Below are 16,634 nucleotides of genomic sequence, written 5' to 3' on the forward strand. Positions count from 1 at the left end.
TTTTTGTTCATTTGTTAACAAATACCCCTTTTTACTTTACGCTGCTCCCTCATTCATCTGCATCCCTAAAATCAAGACAACGCTTGACATGTAGTAGCGCACTACATTTACTTAAGTACCATTTTGGATAAACGACACTTGTCAGAGTACCGTATTTCCTGGACCATAGGGTGCACCAGATTATAAGGCGCACTGCCGGTCTATTTTTGATCTTTTTTCATATATTAGGTGCACCGGATTAAAGGGCGCATTAAAGGAGTTAGATTATTATAATTTTTTTCGAAATGTAAAACACTTCCTTGTGATCTAAATAACATGTAATGGTGGTTCTTTGGTCAAAATGTTGCATTGTTTATGTTCTACAGATTAAGGCTGCAGCTAACGATTATTTTTCTATCGATTAATCTATAGATAATTTTTTTCGATTAATCTATAGATTTTTTTTCGATTAATCTATAGATTATTTTTCCTTTTACCGATTATTTTTTTATTCAAAATGAAGATGAAAAAATAAATGTAGGCCAGTTTTTTCAAAAGGCATGGCTTTTATTTACAACAAAAAAAAGAAGTATGACCAACATTGACAACAACATGACTAAATATTCTGTAACAATGTAAACATTTAAAACTTTTAACATTTAACAAAATTAAAAGTAGCTTATTTGCTTTTTAATGTGCAAATATAAAAGTCAACATCCAGTGCAAATCTTAATATTCTGCAATAGTATAAGCATTTCAAAAGTAAAAGTATTGCTTGTTTTGCTTTAAAATGTGCAAAAATAAAGATAAACATCCAATACAAAAAAGTGCAAAACGAAATATTCTGTAACAACAGTGTAAACATTTCAACAAAAGTGAAAGTATTGCTTATTTGCTAAAATGTGCAAAAATAAAGATAAACATCCAATACAAAAAAGTGCCAATCTAAATATTCTGGAGCACTGTAAACATTAAGTATTGCTTTTAAAATGTGCAAAATAAACATCCAGTCCAACACAGTACACAATAACCAATTCTACTCATTCCAGTGAGTGTCTAACAGTTGTAATGAAGAAAGGTTAGCATGTCTACATGCTCTGGTTCTTTTCTTGTTTACAATATTCCCAGCAGCTGAAAATAGGCGCTCAGAAGGGGTCGATGTGGCTGGAACTGAGAGGTAATTAGCCTTCACCTCAAGCCAGGACTGCAAGCGAGCTGAGCTGCAGTTTAAGTTTCTAGAAGGTCAACGGGCTCATAGTGATGTTACTAGTAGTTGTCTGGGAGGTGTTTATTATCATTTGGGGAGAGTCCGCTGCCTGATGCTCACCTGCTAAACACCTATCTGCTGACTACATGCGCTCTGAATACGCACTGCTGATTGGCTGGTAACACTCTGAATACGCACTGCTGATTGGCTGATAATGCTTCGTGTGTACCAATCAGATGGTTGTGTGGGTGGGACAATGCTGCGTGCTGACACAGAGGCAGAATGAGCAAAGCAGCTTGTTAACACTTTAGCTGTAGCTTAGAAACTCGTTCGGTACACCCCCGTACCGAAACGGTTCAATACAAAACACGTACCGTTACACCCCTAGCAGATACAAATGACACATTCATGTTTTTGTGTAATGATGACAACGTATGCTCACGCGGACGATTGACTAGTTGATGGTTGATGGTTTTCTTTTCAAATGTTCGTTCATAGCCGTTGTGCTGCTATGATAGGCCATTTCCGCTCGACACAGCGTGCATACAACAACATTATTAGGCCGTGTATTGAAATACTCCCACACTTTTGACGACTTTTGGCGTGATTTTTCTCCCTCGCTCGCACCGCTCGCATCGTCTGCTTTGATCGTCTGCTTTGCGCTTCGCCATGACGGTAGTGTGACGTAAATATGCGACGCGTCGACGCACAAAAACGGAGTCGACGTATTTACGTAACCGATGACGTCGACGAAGTCAACGCGTCGTTGCAGCCTTACTACAGATCATCTTCAAGCCGCTTTCTGACAGTCGCTTCCGGGTGTGCCGTTTTGCTGGCGGTCTTATTTACGTGGCTCACCTTTGGCGCATCTTCTCCCCGTCATCTTTGTTGTAGCGGTGTAGCGTGCAAGGATGGGAGTGGAAGAAGTGTCAAAAGATGGAGCTAACTGTTTTAATGACATTCAGACTTTACTTCAATCAACAACGGAGCAGCATCTCCTCATCCGGAAACAACAACACCGGAAATGTGTCCTGTGATAAACCCTCCGACCGGAACTCTAATAACTAAAGTCCCTTGGGTGAATAATGTAAACTCACTACACCGGTATGTTTTAGCACTTTAATGAAGAGTTTACTGACAGATATAAGTTGAACTTTACACTACTTTATATTAGAAATGGCAACAGCGGAGGATGAATGTCACATAACAAGAAGATAGAGAAAAAGAAGAAGCTTATCGACTACGGCGTCGGTGCGGACACGCGCTATTTTTCAGCATTTATGCAGAACCCAAATACAGATCAGCAGGTATCAGAAGGTAAGAAACGTTGCTTTTGCATAATATTGCGAAACAAAACGGCAGATAATATGTCTTACCTTTTATACACACACCATAATAATACTCGCATGTTGAAGCACAGTACAATCCATCAAGCGGTGTGGCTTCATAGCTTACCAAAGTCGTACTTAAACATTTTGATAGATTTTTGAGCGCCGTGTGTAGTGGAACAATATTATATGTTCAATGGAACATATAAAATGTTGGTGTTGTTTACTTGAGACCCATCATAGTGCAGCCTACACTTATCTCTTATGTTTCACTGCCATCTGCCGGTCACACTTATCATTACACCATGTACCAAATAAAATAACTTCGAGGTGGGTGAGCTCAACCAAACGTATTCCTTACATTAGGCGCACCGGGTTATTAGGCGCACTGTCGAGTTTAAAAAAAAAAAAAAAAGGATTTTAAGTGCGCCTTATAGTACGGAAAATACGATAGTTATAGTGCAACATTCTTGACTTTGACTTTTTTTGTGAAAAGGAAACTCTACTTTTACTCTGTTACATTGGATCTCACTCAGGTTGCTACATTTATTTATGTCATTATCATATTTATAATCTATTGAAAATTGCTTGCAAAGACGTCGGCTTGTTTAAGATGACTCAAGGTGGCCATGACCAGAGGTGGGTAGAGTAGCCAGAAATTGTACTCAAGTAAGAGTACTGTTACTTTAGAGATGTATTACTCAAGTAAAAGTAAGGAGTAGTCACCTAAATATTTACTTGAGTAAAAGTAAAAAGTATGTTGTGAAAAAACTACTCAAGTACTGAGTAACTGATGAGTAACCTGTTCTTTTCATGATGACGGCAACAAATAATGCACAAAAACATAAAAATAGCAATGAGCAAATTCAGAGCCAGGAATATCTCTTAAGCAACTAAAACAATAATATATATTCAAAAATAATACATTAAAATGAAAAAAATTAAGGCAAATTGAGCCACAATAACTTAACAGCACCATAGGCTCAGTACGCAGAGATTATAAAGGAAAATAAGTTAGCCTTTACGCAAACCATAAACTGATAGGTGTGGGCTGCACCTGGGAACACACTTCTGATTGGTGTTTGTATGCATGCGTGTGTGTGTGTGTATGAAGCTGCAGTGCGTTAATAAATGTCCCCACACGATGTACATTTGACAGTGATTCATAGCAGGGAAGCTAACATCACCCTACGGTGACAGCCAAAATATCTACTAAGGTTACTTACCGCGATGTGCTTCCTCAAGTTTGACGTTGAGTTCATGTAAGCTTAAGCTTGTTGTTGTTTTGCCACCTGGTCATGTGACCGCCTGGCTCTGTTTGATTGGTGAAACGGAGTCAAACGTCACCAGTGACTGCATCTGATTGGTGGAACGGAGGCATGCGATAGATCCTACTTTGAAGGTCTGTTTGACAAACCAAAACAAACAAAGCGTGCATTAACAGATCGATAAAAATCAGTAGCGAGTAGCGAGCTGAATGTAGATAAATGGAACGGAGTAAAAGTAGCGTTTCTTCTCTATAAATATACTCAAGTAAAAGTAAAAGTATGTTGCATTAAAACTACTCTTAGAAGTACAATTTATCCCAAAAGTTACTCAAGTAGATGTAACCCACCTCTGGCCATGACAAAAAGTAATTGAGAAGCATTGCTCTAAAGTAACCATACTTGAGTACAGTTTTGTCTACTCCACCCACCTCTGCACCTTATATATTCTTAAGACAGCACCATTCGGAAAAGGCACGATAATAACAAGGAATCGCATTAAATGGCAATAGCATTTGTTTTACTTTTCCTATTGCCATCTTTTTAAACAAGGAGGACGATCTGCGTCGTGAGAAATGACATCACCCTCTCAATTGGGTGTCAGATCATTGTACTGGCGCTGCAATGGCTTCTATACATATGGAGCATGTTTGATTTGATTGATGGCGGCACATTTGGCTCGGAAAAAGAGAGAGACGAGTCACACATTCTGTAGCGTGCGCTTCCTGGGAGAAGACAATAATTCATAAGCATGGCCGCCATCATATCTTCTGGTACCGCCCAAAGTCTCATTGAATCCCCGCTGGCTTTCTTTGGGATTTTAGCAGGCTGTGCATTGGAATACACACAAACACACAAGAGGAGTGGCAGTTACACGCTAGAGTTAGCTACACATCTGCCTTAAATAATGATAATAAACTGCCTTCATCTCATCATATATATATATATATATATATACATATATATAAATGGTAAATGGTTATACTTGTATAGCGCTTTTCTACCTTTTTTTAAGGAACTCAAAGCGCTTTGACACTATTTCCACATTCACCAGTTCACACACACATTCACACACTGATGGCATGCATCAGCAAAGCGCTAACCAGGACCCATCAGGAGCCAGGGTGAAGTGTCTTGCTCAAGGACATAACGGACGTGACTAGGATGGTGGAAGGTGGGGATTGAACCAGGAACCCTCAGGTTGCTGCCACAGCCACTCTCCCAACGCCGCCACGCCGTCCCCCATGTATGTATGTATGTATGTATGTCTGTATGTATGTATGTATGTATGTATGTATGTCTGTCTGTATGTATGTATGTATGTATGTATGTATGTATGTATGTATGTATGTATGTATGTATGTATCAGTGACGTGCGGTAAGGTTTATGGCTGGTGAGGCACTGACTTTATCACAGTCAGATTTACAAACATATGAACCCTAAAGAGTATCTTATTCACCATTTGATTGGCAGCAGTTAACGGGTTATCTTTAAAAGTGTCATGTCTGTGTTAATCATGTTTTTGTTTTGCTTGGGTTTTGGGCTCTTTTTAGTTCCTGGTTGCACTTCCTTGTTTGGTTTGGTTTCCATGGTCACCCATTAGTTTTCACCTGTCATGTCACGCACCTGTTTTCACTGATCACGTCACTATTTAAATCTGTCTGTTTCTGTTGTTCGTCCTGGCGTCCTCGCACTTTTTGATCCCTCCACTTCATGTCATGTCACAGTTCTTTGCCAAGTAAGTTTTGTTCATTTATGCCACAGTTAGTGTTTTTGTTTTATTGTTCATAGTTTCTGCCTTTGTGCAAGTTTTGTGTTTCTACCCAAGTTTTGTATTTCCGCCCTTGTGCAAGTCTTTTGTTTTGTATAGTCAAGTTTTCTACCTCCACTGTGAGCGCCTTTTGTTTATTCCTTTTTTATTGTTAAATAAACATGTATTTAAATTCACGCCTCGCACGGGCCAATTTTCCTTTGCCTTCCGGAGAAGCAAAACCCAAGAATCAAGTCCTGACAAAAAGCTCATACCAGCATTCTTCCCTGCTTGGCACTCAGCATCAAGGGTTGGAATTGGGGATTAAATCACCAAAAATGATTCCCGAGTGCGGCGCCGCTGCTGCCCACTGCTCCCCTCACCTCCCAGGGGGTGAACAAGGGGATGGGTCAAATGCAGAGGACACATTTCACCACACCTAGTGTGTGTGTGACAATCATTGGTACTTTAACTTAACTTTAACTTTACACATACAAACTGTAGCACACAAAAAAGCCCATTTAATTAAAAAAAACGTTATTATGGTCTTACCTTAACTTATAAATGAAGTCCATGCGCCGCTGTTGTGCTGGATTAATGCACCCCCGCCATAGAATGCACCCGCTGACGGGAGTGTTATATCAACTAAAGCCCACACTTAAACTTTCCACGTGCAAGATTTAATCTATTTAAAAAAGTTATTTAATAAGAAGCCAAAAAGTGCAAAAACAATAATGTTCGTGTTGGAGGAGTTGTGAATGAATGAAATATGAAATCCGTGCAGCAGTCTGCAGGTGTACCTAATGTTGTGGCCCTGCAGTCATTCACAACTCCTCCAACAAGAACATTATTGTTTTTGCACTTTTTGGCTTCTTATTAAATAACTTTTTTAAATAGTGTTACCGAGGGTTTATAAATGTCGCATATACTGTATGAAACTACAAAATAATAAACACGGAGGCTCCAGTTTACACGAGGACCACTTTATTTACCTTCTTTCAAAAACCTCCGCTCCACTCCAACGTGTCATCACTTCCGCTCTTAGCGCCTTCAAAATAAGAGCGCAAGGCATATACTGTATAATAGCGTATGACAGGAATTTAACATCACAAAGAGGAAAGCCCATAAAAATAGGTTACAATAGATTCAATCTTGCACGTGGAAAGTATAAGTGTGGGCTTTAGTTGATATAACGTGCATACGTGTATATATACACACATATATATATATGTATATATCATATACATACATACATACATACATATGTTGTTTGGATACTTTACATATATGTATATATATATGTTTGTATATGATATATGTATATATGTATATGATATATATATATATATATATATATATATATATATATATATATATATATATATATATATATATATATATATATATATATATATATTTAAGTATGTATATATATATTTAAGTATGTATATGATATATGTACATATGTATATGATATATGTACATATGTATATGATATACATATACCGGTATATATATATATATATATATATATATATATATATATATATATATATATATATATATATATATATATATATATATATTTAAGTATGTATATGATTGATTGATATATATATATATATATATATATATATATATATATATATATATATATATATATATATATATATATATATATATATATATATATATTTAAGTATGTATATGATATATATATATATATATATATATTTAAGTATGTATATGATATATATATATATATATATATATATATATATATATATATATTTAAGTATGTATATGATATATATATATATATATATATATATATATATATATATATATATATATATATATATATGTATATATATATATATATATATATTTATGTATGTATATGATATATATATATATATATATATATATATATATATATATATATATATATATATATATATATATATATATATATATATATATATATATATATATATATATATATATATAATGTGTGTGTGTGTATGTATATACTTTAAAGGCCTACTGAAACCCACTACTACCAACCACGCAGTCTGATAGTTTATATATCAATGATGAAATCTTAACATTGCAACACATGCCAATACGGCCGGGTTAACTTATAAAGTGCAATTTTAAAATTCCCGCCACACTTCCGGTTGAAAAACTCCTTTGGATATGATTCATGCGCGTGACGTCACAAAAGCAACAGAAGTGGTTGTACCCCATCGGACCCGATAGAAAAGACTCTTGTTTTCTTTGACAAAATTCCTCAGTATTCTGGACATCTGTGTTGGTGAATCTTTTGCAATTTGTTTAATGAACAATGGAGACTGCAAAGAAGAACGTTGTAGGTGGGATCGATCGGTGACTTAGCGGCTAAGTACAATACTGTTAATATCCGTGATATTTGCATTAGTGTACTGTGTCTTTAAGGGTTTGGGGAACGCGCATGCGCGAGTGAGTTGGCGGAGAACTTGAGTGTGTGTGATCGTGACTTTTGGCTAACAGCAGCTCGTGTATGTGTGTGCGTTACTTTTTGAACTACAACCAGTTACCGCTTGTTAATAAAGCGATTGAGCAATTTGTTTAATGGACAATGGAGACTGCAAATAAGAAAGTTGGAGCCGGTGGAGCAGCGGACTACAGCAACACCAACACCAGGAGGTTGTGCTGTGTTTTGAGCAGGATAACAGACGCACTACGGTGAGTACAGCTTTGGCTTCCAAACATTTGATCGATTGCCCGTACGTGCGTGTCGATATGTGCATGTGACGTCCGTAACTTTGGGGAAATATATGTTTCTTGCCGACTCTGATGGCGGCCGGGGTGTCGTCAAAAGCGTACAACGCCCGCCGCCGCATCTAAGTTAGCTACGCAGCTAGGTTAGCTTCTGTTTTTTTAGCTTCGCCAAGCGGATTATTATTAATCGTGTATTTACATGTTCATGGTTTAATAGTATTATTGATCTTCTGTCTATCCATCCAGTCAGGGTTTTTTTTTATTTAGTTTCTATCTGCATTTGAGACTGCTATGCTATCGCGTTAGCTACGCAGCTAGGTTAGCTTCTCTTTTTGTTAGCTTCGCCAAGCGGATTATTATTAATCGTGTATTTACATGTTCATGGTTTAATAGTATTATTGATCTTCTGTCTATCCATCCAGTCAGGGTTTTTTTTTATTTAGTTTCTATCTGCATTTGAGACTGACGCTATCGCGTTGGCTACGCAGCTAGGTTAGCTTCTGTTTTTTTAGCTTCACCAAGCGGAATATTATTAATCGTGTATTTACATGTTCATGGTTTAATAGTATTATTGATCTTCTGTCTATCCATCCAGTCAGGTTTTTTTTTAATTTAGTTTCTATCTGCATTTGAGACTGTTGGCTACGTAGCTAGGTTAGCTTCTATTTTTTTAGCTTCGCAAAGCTGAATTATTAATCGTGTATTTACATGTTCAGTCACTGTGAATGTCCATTTCGCGTTCTCGACTCTCATTTTCAAGAGGATACAGTATCTGAGATGGTTTAAAATACAAATCTGTGATCCACAATAGAAAAAGGAGAGAGTGTGGAATCCAATGAGCCAGCTTGTACCTAAGTTACGGTCAGAGCAAAAAAAGATACGTCCATCACTGCCTCTCAAGTCCTTCATTGTAACGTTCCTCATCTACGAATCTTTCATCCTTGCTCAAATTAATGGGGTAATCGTCACTTTCTCGGTCCGAATCTCTGTCGCTCCATTGTAAACAATGGGGAATTGTGAGCAGCATTACCGCTTGTGACGTCACGCTACTTCCGGTACAGGCAAGGCTTTTTTTTTTATCAGCGAACAAAAGTTGCGAACTTTATCGTCGATTTTTTCTACTAAATCCTTTCAGCAAAAATATGGCAATATCGCGAAATGATCAAGTATGACACATAGAATGGATCTGCTATTCCCGTTTAAATAAAAAAAATTCATTTCAGTAGGCCTTTAATGTTAGCGTGCTAGCATGCTAAAGTCAGCACGCTAAGTGTCACATACCTAGTTATATGACTCTAAGGTTGTAAAATGTGTTTAAAAAGCTAGCACTTTAATGTTAGCATGCTAACGTAAACATGCATACAGTTAGCATGTTTCAAAATACCAAGTTATATGACTGTAAGGTGAATGGCTGCGGATCACTGTTTGAAATTTTTGTCATCAGATTACAACTTATTTTTTTGTATTGCGTGACATTGTTTGTTGCTTTTGACAGCTAAAAGAGTGAATTGTTTGAGAACCAAAGTAAGCCAGGCGAACACAAACTTTAGCAGAGGACAACCATGCACGTGCACGGTCCGAGACAACGTGCTAGTCAACATCTCTAAACAATATTTGTTGATGCAGAGGAGATAGTCATGCTCAGGCCGATCCCCTCCACAGGTGTCTTTGCTCACCTTGTCTGTCAACGCCAAGATCCGTCACTGATTAGAACGCGAGCGGCATTCACGCCAGCAGGAAATGTTTGGGGAACGCTGGGAGGCCTTGTTGTCAACCGTGGAAGTGGCGTGAATATACTGCGCATGCTGTTCTGCCCTGATGGATGTGCACTCAACTTGTGACAGCATGTTCTTATCTTAAAATACTTTACCTGTGATAACACCCACCGATGATTCAATTCAATACAACTGCCTCACAAGGCCAGCGTTAACCTTTATCTGGGAAAATTGCCATGATATCCTTCTCCGTGTCTTAGCAGGAAGTGGCCTGGAGTACGTTTGTGATAAAATGTCATATGAAGCGCCCTGTCATTTATTGACATTTTACAGGACTGATGTTGCCCCGTTAACAATATGTTGGTACCGGTACCAGTACCAAAATTATTTCGATACTTCTCTGTACTTTTCGATACTTTTCTAAATAAAGGGGACCACAAAAAATAGTAGTATCGACTGGATACGCTCCTGTTCTTGGTATCATTACAGTGGATGTCAGGTGTAGATCCACCAATGGCGTTTAGGGCTGGACCGGTACTTTTCAAAATAGTATCAAATATGATTCATTAGTATCGCGGTACTATACTAATTGCATATTATTATTTGCATATTATAGGTCAGGGGTGTCAAACTCATTTTAGATCGGGGGCCACATGGAGAAAAATCTACTCCCAGGTGGGCCGGACAGGTAAAATCACGGCACGATAACTTAAAAATAAAGACACATTCAGATTGTTTTCTTTGTTTAAAAATAGAACAAGAAAATTCTGAAAATGTACAAATCATAATGTTGTTTTTTTGTTTTTTACACTTACATGTTGCGGTTAATAGTATTCTATCTTTATTTGTCGTTATTTATATTTTCTGAATACATTATGTGATAATGTTCATCAGTCAACTCATTGGTGTTAATTTTCAATCTATTACGATAAAAAAATTATATCAAAATCAAATTACAGGATGTCATTCATGTAAGTTTGCTCATTTTCCTTAACTGGTGCACTAACATCATGTGGTTTATTTTATTTTTTTACATATGTAGAATCTACAAAGATGCAAATAATTGTTATTGTGACATCTAGTGGACACATTTAGAACAGCAGTTTCTTTCATTCAAAAATGTTGGTTCATTTTTATACTTAGCAAACTCATCCCGCGGGCCGGATAAAACCTGTCCGCGGGCCTGATCCGGCCCACGGGCCGTACGTTTGACACCCCTGTTATAGGTAATTTTACAATTTATTTTTCGGATTTAAGTCTTGTGCATTTACATTTTTTATCTTTTATGTATTTGCACAACTTTATACAAAACCCAAAACCAGGGAAATGGGCATGTTGTGTAAATGGTAAATAAAAACAGAATACAATACAATTAAAATCCTTTTCAACCTATATTCAATTGAATAGACTGCAGAGACAAGATACTTAATGTTCGAACTGGAAAACGTTGTTATTTTTGGCAAATATTAGCTCATTTGGAATTTGATGCCTGCAACATGTTTCAAAAAAGCTGGCACAAGTGGCAAAAAAGACTGAGAACGTTGAGGAACACTTTTTTTGGAACATTGGGAACAGGTGGGTGCCATGATTGGGTTTAAAAGCAGCTTCCATGAAATGCTCAGTCATTCACAAACAAGGATGGGGCGAGGGTCACCACTTTGTGAACAAATGCATGAGCAAATTGTCCAACAGTTTAAGAACAACATTTCTCAACGAGCTATTGCAAGGAATTTAGGGATTTCACCATCTACGGTCCGTAATATCATCAAAAGGTTCAGAGAATCTGGAAAAATCACTGCACGTAAGCGATGATAATACGGACCTTGGATCCCTCAGGCGGTACTGCATCAAAAAGCGACATCGGTGTGTAAAGGTTATCACCACATGGGCTCAGGAACACTTCAGAAAACCACTGTCAGTAACTACAGTTGGTTGCTACATCTGTAAGTGCAAGTTAAAGCTCTAACATGCAAAGCGAAAGCCATTTATCAACAACATCCAGAAACGCCGCCAGCTTCGCTGGGCCTGAGCTCATCTAAGATGGACTGATGCAAAGTAGAAAAGTGGTCTGTGATCTGACGAGTCCACATTTCAAAATTGTTGCATTAATGTTGAAAGGTACAACAGGTTTTGGAACAACATATGTTGCCATCCAAGCAACGTTATCATGGACGCCCCTGCTTATTTCAGCAAGACAATGCCAAGCCACGTGTAACAACAGTGTGGCTTCATAGTAAAAGAGTGTGGCTACTAGACTGGCCTGCCTGTAGTCCAGACCTGGGGAGGAGTATATTTATAGCTAGAATTCACTGAAATTCAAGTATTTCTTTTATATATATATATATATATATATATATATATACAAAAGAAATACTTGACTTTCAGTGAATTCTAGCTATATATATATATATATATATATATATATATATATATATATATATATATATATATATATATATATATATATATATATATATATATATATATAAATAAAATAAATACTTGAGTTTCAGTGTTCATTTATTTACACATATACACACACATAACACTCCTCTACTCATTGTTGTATTTGAAAGTGCAATACTTTGCAGCCAGTAGCACAGTCTTTGAAAGAGCATAGGTATGGGCAGCATCTGTGAAATTTAATTAGCAGGAAAGGAGTGAGTTTAAGTGCCTTAAGTCCGGCTGGAAATCGGGAGAAATTTGGGAGAATGGTTGTCCCGGGAGATTTTCGGGAGAGGCACTGAAATTCGTGAGTCTCCCGGAAAATTCGGTAGGGTTGGCAAGTCTGAATATAAAGCCTAAGATACTACAACGGACTGTTGAACAATTTAAGATGTACATCAAGCAAGAATGGGAAAGAATTCCACCTCAAAAATGTGTCTCCTCAGTTCCCAAATGTTTACTGAGTGTGGTTAAAAGGAAAGGCCATGTAACACAGTGGTAAAAATGCTCCCGTGCCAACGTTTTTGCAATGTTTGTTACAAGGAAGTTGCGGGCTTTGAACAAAATAATTTGCGAGGATTGGCCGAATTTGCGTGGATTGGCGCGGTCGTGATATGGGTACTTTAAAGGGAACAGTAAATGTACACGGTTATACACTTTTTGTGACCCCAAAAGTTTGGGGTCACATTGAAATGTCCTCATTTTTGAAGGAAAAGCACTGTACTTTTCAATGAAGATAACTTTAAACTAGTCTTAACTTTAAAGAAATACACTCTATACATTGCTAATGTGGTAAATGACTATTCTAGCTGCAAATGTCTGTTTTTTGGTGCAATATCTACATAGGTGTATAGAGGCCCATTTCCAGCAACTATCACTCCAATGTTCTAATGCAGGGGTCACCAACCTTTTTGAAAGCAAGAGCTACTTCTTGGGTAGTGATTAATGCGAAGGGCTACCAGTTTGATACACACTTAAATAAATTGCCAGAAATAGCCAATTTGCTCAATTTACCTTTAACTCTATGTTAGTATTAATAATTAATGATATTCACACTTAATTGAATGGTTTAAAAGAGGAGAAAACACAAAAAAATGACAATTACATTTTGAAACATAGTTTATCTTCAATTTCGACTCTTTAAAATTCAAAATTCAACCGAAAAAAAGAAGAGAAAAACTAGCTAATTCGAATCTTTTTCAAAAAATTAAAAAAATAATTTATGGAACATCATTAGTAATTTTTCCTGATTAAGATTCATTTTAGAATTTTGATAACATGTTTTAAATAGGTTAAAATCCAATCTGCACTTTGTTAGAATATATAACAAATTGGACCAAGCTATATTTCTAACAAAGACAAATCATTATTTCTTCAAGATTTTCCAGAACAAATTCTTTTCAAAGAAATTCAAAAGGCTTTGAAATAAGATTAAATTTGATTCTACAGATTTTCTAGATTTGCCAGAATAATTTTTTTTAAATTTTAATCATTATAAGTTTGAAGAAATATTTCACAAATATTCTTCGTCGAAAAAACAGAAGCTAAAATGAAGAATTAAATTAAAATGTATTTATTATTCTTTACAATAAAAAATAAATTTTCTTGAACATTGATTTAAATTGTCAGGAAAGAAGAGGAAGGAATTTAAAAGGTAAAAAGGTATATGTGTTTAAAAATCCTAAAATAATTTTTAAGGTTGTATTTTTTCTCTAAAATTGTCTTTCTGAAAGTTATAAGAGGCAAAGTAAAAAAATAATGAATTTATTTAAACAAGTGAAGACCAAGTCTTTAAAATATTTTCTTGGATTTTCAAATTCTATTTGAGTTTTGTCTCTCTTAGAATTAAAAATGACGAGCAAAGCGAGACCAGCTTGTTAGTAAATAAATACAATTTAAAAAAATAGAGGCAGCTCACTGGTAAGTGCTGCTATTTGAGCTATTTTTAGAACAGGCCAGCGGGCTACTCATCTGGTCCTTACGGGCTACCTGGTGCCCGCGGGCACCACGTTGGTGACCCCTGTTCTAATGGTACAATGTGTTTGCTCATTGGCTCAGAAGGCTAATTGATGATTAGAAAACCCTTGTGCAATCATGTTCACACATCTGAAAACAGTTTAGCTCGTTACAGAAGCTACAAAACTGACCTTCCTTTGAGCAGATTGAGTTTCTGGAACATCACATTTGTGGGGGTCAATTAAACGCTCAAAATGGCCAGAAAAAGAGAACTTTCATCTGAAACTCGACAGTCTATTCTTGTTCTTAGAAATGAAGGCTATTCCACAAAATTGTTTGGGTGACCCCAAACTTTTGAACGGTAGTGTATATCTATATATATCTATATATATATAGATATATATATATGAAATACTTGAGTTGGTGAATTCTAGCTTAAATATATTCCCCTCTTAACCACGCCCCCACCTCCCGGTATCGGAGGTCTCAAGGTTGGCAAGTATGTGTCAAGAACATCAACAAAGCTCACCTTTGTGCATTCATGCACAGTGTAAAACGTTTGGTGTACAAAATAAGACAAAGAAAGAGTGGCAAAAAACACGCCTTTCTGTGGCAGCGTCTGACAAAGTTATACATGTAAACAAGCTGTTGAGTCACAGTCCACACAACGGTGAGTTCAAGGGCCGCTGAAAATAGTAGGACAAAACGGCGCTCGCCAAATACTCTCATCAGTGAAGCATAAACACCAACATATTAAACAGTGGGTTTTCTAACATTTAGGAAGGTTTGTGTCGTGTTTGTCCTCCTACCTACACAAACCATATTACAACAAAAAACATATTTTTCACCCCACTTTCTTTCCATTTCCATACATTTTTGAAAAAGCTCCATGGAGCCACCAGGGCGCCGCTAAAGAGCCGCATGTGACTCTAGAGCCGTGGGTTGCTGACCCCCGATATAGCCTATTATTTGCACACTATTGACAAGTGGTGTACCGAAAAAAGACTTTGATTACCGAAAACAGTGCTGCCGAACCTGAATGTAAACAAGACGCACGCCATTGTCTGGTGCGTTGTCAGCATGTCTGTGATGTGGACGTAACCAGATATACCCGTGGACAGAAATCTACAAAATGTGCAACTATTATTTTTAAGAAAAGAAAGTCCAACTGGAGCAGCAGAGCCAAGCAAGTGTGACGTCATGCTCGCTGCAGCTAATAAGGAACGTGAGCTGGGTTTAGACCGTCTTGAGACAGGTTACTTTTACCCTGCTGATGATGTGTTGTTGCAACAGTAGAGTCTCTAAACAGAAGTAGAGTCTCTAAACACGACTACATTCTATAATAACACCAGAAGAAGATGCTAGATGTTATTGCGAGTTGTTTTTCATTTAAAAAAAAAACATTAAAAGTTTGTAAACAATTGAAAAAAATCTCAACAAAGTACCTGGTACAAAAAGCAGCAACAATTAAAAGTATGGCAAAACGATAAAAATAATTGTTTTAAGACTAATTAATAACAGATTTGTTTTAAATGCATGTATTAATTATATAAATTACTCGATGACGTCAATAAACCCTGCTGTATCCATCCATCCATTTTCTAACGCGTATCCCTTTTGGGGTCGCGGGGGGTGCTGGAGCCTATCTCAGCTGCATTCGGGCGGAAGGCAGGGTACACCCTGGACAAGTCGCCACCTCATCACAGGGCCAACACAGATAGACAGACAACATCCACACTCACATTCACACACTAGGGCCAATTTAGTGTTGCCAATCAACCTATCCCCAGGTGCATGTTTTTGGAGGTGGGAGAAAGCCGGAGTACCCGGAGGGAACTGTTACTTGATGTCATATAAAGTCTTGTATCGTCTGGGTTGCTTTTAAGAAAGGATATTTACGGCGTGGCGAAGTTGGTAGAGTGGCCGGGCCAGCAATCGGAGGGTTGCTGGTTACTGGGGTTCAATCCCCACCTTCTACTATCCTAGTCACGTCCGTTGTGTCCTTGGGCAAGACACTTCACCCTTGCTCCTGATGGCTGCTGGTTAGCGCCTTGCATGGCAGCTCCCGCCATCAGTGTGTGAATGTGTGTGTGAATGGGTGAATGTGGAAATACTGTCAAAGCGCTTTGAGTACCTTGAAGGTAGAAAAGCGCTATACAAGTACAACCCATTTATTTATCATTTATCATTGTAGAGTTGGCCCGATACCAATATTTTGATACTTT

General features: G+C 37.2%; 1 protein-coding gene across 1 annotated transcript in view; it reads right to left on the minus strand.

Annotated features, from left to right (window-relative positions):
* LOC133641655 (uncharacterized) overlaps positions 1 to 16,634 on the minus strand; it is a 134,134-nt gene that overhangs the window by 9,753 nt on the left and 107,747 nt on the right. The gene's annotated exons all lie outside the window — the stretch shown is intronic.

This window comes from Entelurus aequoreus, linkage group LG24 (assembly GCF_033978785.1).
Source record: "Entelurus aequoreus isolate RoL-2023_Sb linkage group LG24, RoL_Eaeq_v1.1, whole genome shotgun sequence".
Classification (NCBI taxonomy): Eukaryota; Metazoa; Chordata; class Actinopteri; order Syngnathiformes; family Syngnathidae; genus Entelurus; species Entelurus aequoreus.